We start from the raw sequence: 6431 nt of genomic DNA, 5'->3' as shown, positions 1-6431 counted from the left end.
CATGTGCGAATGTACTACATGGAAATGAGCTACATTCGACACCACATCGTAGATAACGGAAGCCTGACGAACAGGAAACTTTGTGACTTTCTCATGACAACAAACCACAGGAATCGCCTAGAAGAAAAACATCCACATACACATTGGAGTATGGTGTGGCGGAATGTGCACAACGACATGTTACCATCACGCGTCATAGCCGACTGGTATCTAACAGTCAACGATAAAGTGGCAACGAATTAAAAGCTACATAAGATAGGCCTTCACCGAACGCCCAACTGTGACGCATGCAGAAGAGTCGATACGCTTATTCATAGGCTCACGTGAGGACATGCAGAAGAAATTACAACATTTCTTCGTCAACGATTGTCGGTGATAGACCGTACGACGCCCAGTGGTGTAGACCTTTTAAAGATCATTCAGCCACAAAAACTGAGATATCCACGAGCAAAAAACAACGCTGCAATATGGATCATGGGCCACACAGCATCGTTTATTATGCAGAATAGACATGCTACTTTCCTAGACTGTTATTCTTACATAGAAAATGAACACTTTAAAATGAGCCAACATTGTGACTCCAGGAGGATATTTGGAAATGTGCTGAAAATCATAATTAACGGTTAAATACTTCAAATACAATATTTCGGATAGCAGAGGATGCAGTGATCTGTATGTGTGAATTCTAATTCCTTCCTGGGACTTTAGTTTTTGTCGGAATTTTAAGACAATATCCAGATGTGCACCAATGCAGAAGGCATTTTTTCTTTCCCATCTTCGTTTTAATATTTTTCTTCTCTCGCAGCGCAGCGAAGCAACCTTCCCTCGACAATGGAGTGATAGTCCTTTGTGCACCATAAAATTTTCTGTTCACTACTTGTCAAAAAAAACCTCAAGAAAATATTTCATTTCTTATATTGCGCAACAGCAGCCTGGAAATGATACATGCTTTGTTCATTCTATTCTCATTACAAATTGGAACAAATGTTTATTTTCCCTTCCTTCTAAAAATAAATAAATTAAATTAAAAAAATTAAATAAAACAAAAAGTAAAGCGAGAAAAAATGAACAAAAAAGTTGGTAGAGCACATGCCCGCAAAAAGAAGTTGATAGAGCACTTGCCCCCAAAAAGCAAAGGTCCCGAGTTCGAGTCTCGGTCCAGCACACAGTTTTAATCTGCCAGGAAGTTTCATATCAGCGCACACTCCGCTGCAGAGTGAAAATCTCATTCTGAAAACAACCCCCAGGCTGTGGCTAAGCCATGTCTCCACAATATCCTTTCTTTCAGGAGTGCTAGATCTGCAAGGTTCGCTGGAGAGCTTCTGTAAAGTTTGGAGGGTAGGAGGCGAGGTACTAGCGGAAGTAAAGCTGTGAGGACGGGCGTGAGTCATGCTTAGGTAGCTGAGTTGGTAGAGCACTTGCCCGCGAAAGGCAAAGGTCCCAAGTTCGAGTCTCGGTCCAGCACACAGTTTTAATCTGCCAGGAAGTTTCATAATTTTGCATTGTGAATGTAAGTAAATTAATTAAAATGTATTAGTCAACAAAAGTAAATTATATTAAAATTTTCAGTTTTTATTTTTGCTATCTGTCTTAAAATGTTTCAGAAGCATGAAGTTAACACTTTTATAAAATTTGTAAGTTTTTCATTCATTTATATAGAAGCAATTATGAATAATTAAAAATTTTCAGTAAACATTCTATGTTTCTCATCATATATAAGATTCTTTTTACCATACATAATTATATAAGGAATGTGTCATTTGGAATTTTATCATTAAAAGTCGCACAAAGTTTCATCGTTGTTTTTTGTGTAGTTGCAAAATTCTTTCTACATGTCATATTGATTACATAAATTGGATAATTAGTTATAAAGCTAAATGGACTAATATTAATATCTGGTTTTAGTAAAGTAATTCTTTTAAAGTCTAGAAATGCATCATATGCTTTAAGAAAATTATTTGGTGGGTTAATATTCCACATTTCTTGAGGAAAAATTTCATTTCTTCAATTTTTCAAATATAAATTTTGTAGTTTAACATGATCAGATAGTGATGAATCAACTATTGGTCATTTTTACGATTTGTCTGAAATACAACAAAAACAAAATACGGCGTATCAAATTCTTTAGAGTTATAGTAATTTGTTATATCTAGTTCAAAACCTTTTTTACCAGATAATCCAGCAACTTCTTCTGTTTGGAGTTCATAGAAAGAAATAGGAATTTTAGGATTTTTTAAAATTTGGTTCATATTTAACAACTGGTACATGTATTTCCATAGATTCTATAAATATTTTACCATCTTTGCGAAGTGTATCTTTTATTTCAACACCAGCATCATTTGTATCAGACCAACGAAGAATTACATTTCCAGAAGATGAACTACATGTAAAACCTACATTTAAGTCTCCTTCAAACATAATTTCTTTATAATCTTTAAAAATTCACCAACCATTGACAATGGATAAAGTACTTCATTTCTTTTACTATTTATTTTTCCAGTATTAAGAATATGTCCTTATAAATTTATTTTTTCAGTAACAGTTGAATTTAGATGTAGTAAAACTATTGATGAAATAAAAGGATGTTCATTTCTAGATAATATATTATTTCCTTTCTTTATCGTTACAAAGTCAAACAGTTTTGCTACATAATTATCAATTAATTTTTATTGGATTTTCCATCACAAGTTGGATAATATGTACCATCATTCCAATAATACTAAAATTCATGTAGAATTGTGCATGATTTGGATGAAGCCAACCATCACCAATATTTATTTCAGTTTCTGTATCTTTGTTAGGAACATGTAAATTATTTTTATTTTTTCATTAATAGGGAATGAACAAAACTGATAACTTTCAATTTTATTCATGATGCAGTGTAAGATTGTTTTAGCTATTGTTTATTTATTAAGGAAAAAATGTATTAGCGTATTTCTAAAATAGCTGTTACACTAGCATCATTAAAGTCAATTAAATCATCATTTTCATCACTTATGGTAACTTCTAAATCATGAACTGTATTAAAAATAGGAACATTTACAGAATAATTTGGTTCATAAATTATAGGTCCTACAAACTCTGCATTATGTTTGAATGAAGCAGTAATATTATCTTCTTTATGAAAATGATCATTATGTTCTACATACATTCCATCAGCAAGACTGAAATTTATATTGATTAATTCAAAGGGAATTATTTTAGGAACATCTTTAGGTACAGCTTTTTCATTAGCTTGAACAACTTGATTACTAAATCCAAGTAAACTTCCAATACTGTCTGCCATTTCCATGTACAATTTTACATCACTTTCAATAGTTACTCTGATTAAAATTTCATCTGCTTTAATGTGTTTACTGGTTTTTCTCAACTGTATAAATTTTTTAAAATGTTTCAAACCATATTGACCTACAGGAATTTCTATTGTTTCTCCATCACAGTAATGTTTATTATTTTTTGTTGTAATATTTGTTGTTACGAATGTTGAATAAAAACCAACTAATGAAACATTACTATAATTATCACGTATTGGAACAGTTAAATGTTTTCTAAATACAGATGATTTATCACTAAGTTGAAATAGGCGACAGCCAAAGCTGTCTTTAGACTGCATCAGGCGACTCATTTAATGCTGAAAAAATTATTAATAAATGAAAAATTATTTATAAATGAACAAAACAGATTGGGAACCTAAAGTAAGAATTTCAGAAAAAAGTTAAAAAGAAACATGATAAGCTTCGACCAAATTCTATAATATGTGCAATAATGGGACCAAGTGGTTGTGGTAAAACAACATTAATGATTGATAATTATATTTTAGCTCCAGGCTGTTTGAATTGGAATAAAATTAAACATTTGTATGTTTATTCGAAAAGTTTAGATCAACCAAAGTATCAAGAACTTATAAAACAGTGTGAGCCATGGTAAAATTTGCTGTTTTGAAGAGTGCGCCATAGCGCGTAGTGTGAAGCAGTCGCCCTCCATTTCTGGTGGTGGCGCCACTGTGGCAATCACAGCTTTGGTGTCTCCCTCTGGTGTGAAAGGGGAAAGGTAGCCTGTTCACATGCATTTAAGGGGCGTTATGAGCTCACTAGACGAGTCTGGTCAGTTGGTCAGCCAAGTTAGTGTAGGGGAGTCAGTGTCTGCCTGTCGTTCAGAGAGCTAGTATGTGTTAGGCCGTCAGTCTCCTCGAGTTTGTTCAGGCAATGGTCATTGGATGTTGGATCGATCGGTTGGTCGGTCGCGCACTGGGACACAAGATGACTTCCAGAATGAGATTTTCACTCTGCAGCGGAGTGTGCGCTGATATGAAACTTCCTGGCAGATTAAAACTGTGTGCCCGACCGAGACTCGAACTCGGGACCTTTGCCTTTCGTGGGAAAGTGCTCTACCAACTGAGCTACCGAAGCACGACTCACGCTTGGTACTCACAGCTTTACATCTGCCAGTACCTCGTTTCCTACCTTCCAAACTTTACAGAAGCTCTCCTGCGAACCTAGGAGAGGTTCTGTAAAGTTTGGAAGGTAGGAGACGACATACTGGGAGAAGTAAAGCTGTGTGTACCGGGCATGAGTAGTGCTTCGGTAGCTCAGTTGGTAGAGCACTTGCCCGCGAAAGGCAAAGGTCCCGAGTTCGAGTCTCGGTCGAGCACACAGTTCTAATCTGCCAGGAAGTTTCACAAGATGACTTGTCTGTCTTGAGTGTCGGCGCATGTGAGGTCGCCATGTCAGTCCAGTGGGCCACGCTGTACAGCGAGGGGTAGTGGCTTCACGGCCGACACAAGAGCAACAGGAGCCAACCCAGGACATTGGTCTGGCCTGTGTGAGCTGCGACGCTGTGAGACGGGAGATTGCCGCGCCTTCCTGCATCAGTTGAAGCGGCTGGCAGCGGACGGTTCATGAGAGCGTTTTGGGGGGTGCTGCGCCAGGTCTTCGCCAGACATCGCAGTTTATTAGAAGTTAAGTGATTCGTGATATGTTGTTTCGTTTACTTGTTATATTCTAATTCTTATCTTGGTCAGTCTCTCATCCCCAGCTTGCTCGTCTGTCCCTTGTCCGCATTTGTTAGGCAGTTAGTGTCTGTCTGTCTGTGTGGCAGTCTGCCGTACGTTAATAGCTGCCTCTGTCATGTTTGATGGATTCGGTGTTAACGAATTTATTGATTGAATAGTAATGGCTGAATTCCTGAAACATGTTTTCATCTTGCCTATCATCTTGAGAGGTGGTATATGTGTAATGTAGAGCATGTTTGGCCAACCTTCTATATTTTATGTAAGACTGCATTTCATGGGTTTTTATTTAAATGGGAATTTTAGTATATAAAGTTGCCACCCTTCCACCATAAGAGTTGTTTTTTAAAAAATCAAGTTGCATCTTCAGTGGCAAATTAATCTTTTAATGTTAGTGTTTTGTACCATTTCCATCCCTCCTGCAGCGTGCAGAGTTTATGTGCTTGTGTGAGTAGGTAAAATTTTTAGTTTAAAGTAATCTGGCGTGTTGCAGATTTGCACCAGTGTAGTTTTTCAGAGGTTGTTGTGAGCAGTCGTGACTATGGCCGTGTCAAAAGGGGTGACAAGGTTCTCAGCCTGAAGCCTCATACATTCAAAAATTTCTTCTTTCTGCGTCTGAATAAATTGTAACTTGATATTTAGAGGGTGCTTTCTGATTATAATTTTAAATCTGTTTCTAAAGCAAATTAAAAAAAGGCTTTTAGGAATAAAATTTTCATTTGTTGAAAGAAATTTGATTTTATTTCATCAGTTACCCACTGGTAACTACCTCCACACTCACATAGTGTGATTAAATGTGTTAATGTTCTTGATGAATCGCTAGTAAATAAAGTAAATTCTTAAGAAATGGTTTTGAAAGTAAATTCACAGTTCACAATGTAAGAAAATTGAAGGTAAATTTAATATTGTTAGTTTTATTGAAAATAACGACGAAATTATTCAATTAGATGAATGTAAAGAAAATTTAGTTGTATTTCATGACTTCATTCTAGAAAATCAAGATATTGTTAGAGATTATTTTACTAGAGGAAGGCACAAAGGTATAGCTGCTTTTTTTAAACTCAAACGTATTCAAAAATACCAAAACAATTAGTTGGATAATTTAAATTCATTAAATATTTTTAGAAAAGATGTTACAAATCTAAATCATATTTACCATGAGTTTGTTGGTGGAGATTTAAAGTTTGATAATTTTAAAGAGATGTGTAGTACATGTTGGAATGATGACTTTGGATTTTTCACAATAGATACGCATAGAAAACGAAATGAAAGTAAGTTTAGAAATAATATACAATATTTCTGAACAAATTAACTCAAAGATAAACATAAACATAAAAATTGAACATTAAACATAAACATTAAAATAAAGATAAACATTAAAACTAAAACATTAAACAAGAGCAAAAACATAAACATTAAACAA

At 35.1% G+C, this 6431-nt stretch overlaps 1 non-coding gene across 1 annotated transcript; it reads left to right on the top strand.

Annotated features, from left to right (window-relative positions):
• Window positions 1–4576: 4576 nt before the first annotated feature.
• Window positions 4577–4651, top strand: Trnas-cga. Its single transcript has one exon. It is a non-coding gene; the product is annotated as a tRNA-Ser (tRNA).
• Window positions 4652–6431: the final 1780 nt, after the last annotated feature.

The sequence above is a fragment of the Schistocerca piceifrons genome, chromosome X, assembly GCF_021461385.2.
Source record: "Schistocerca piceifrons isolate TAMUIC-IGC-003096 chromosome X, iqSchPice1.1, whole genome shotgun sequence".
NCBI classification, from domain to species: domain Eukaryota; kingdom Metazoa; phylum Arthropoda; class Insecta; order Orthoptera; family Acrididae; genus Schistocerca; species Schistocerca piceifrons.
Note: the sequence above shows the minus strand (reverse complement) of the source record. Positions and strands in the feature narration are given on the sequence as shown.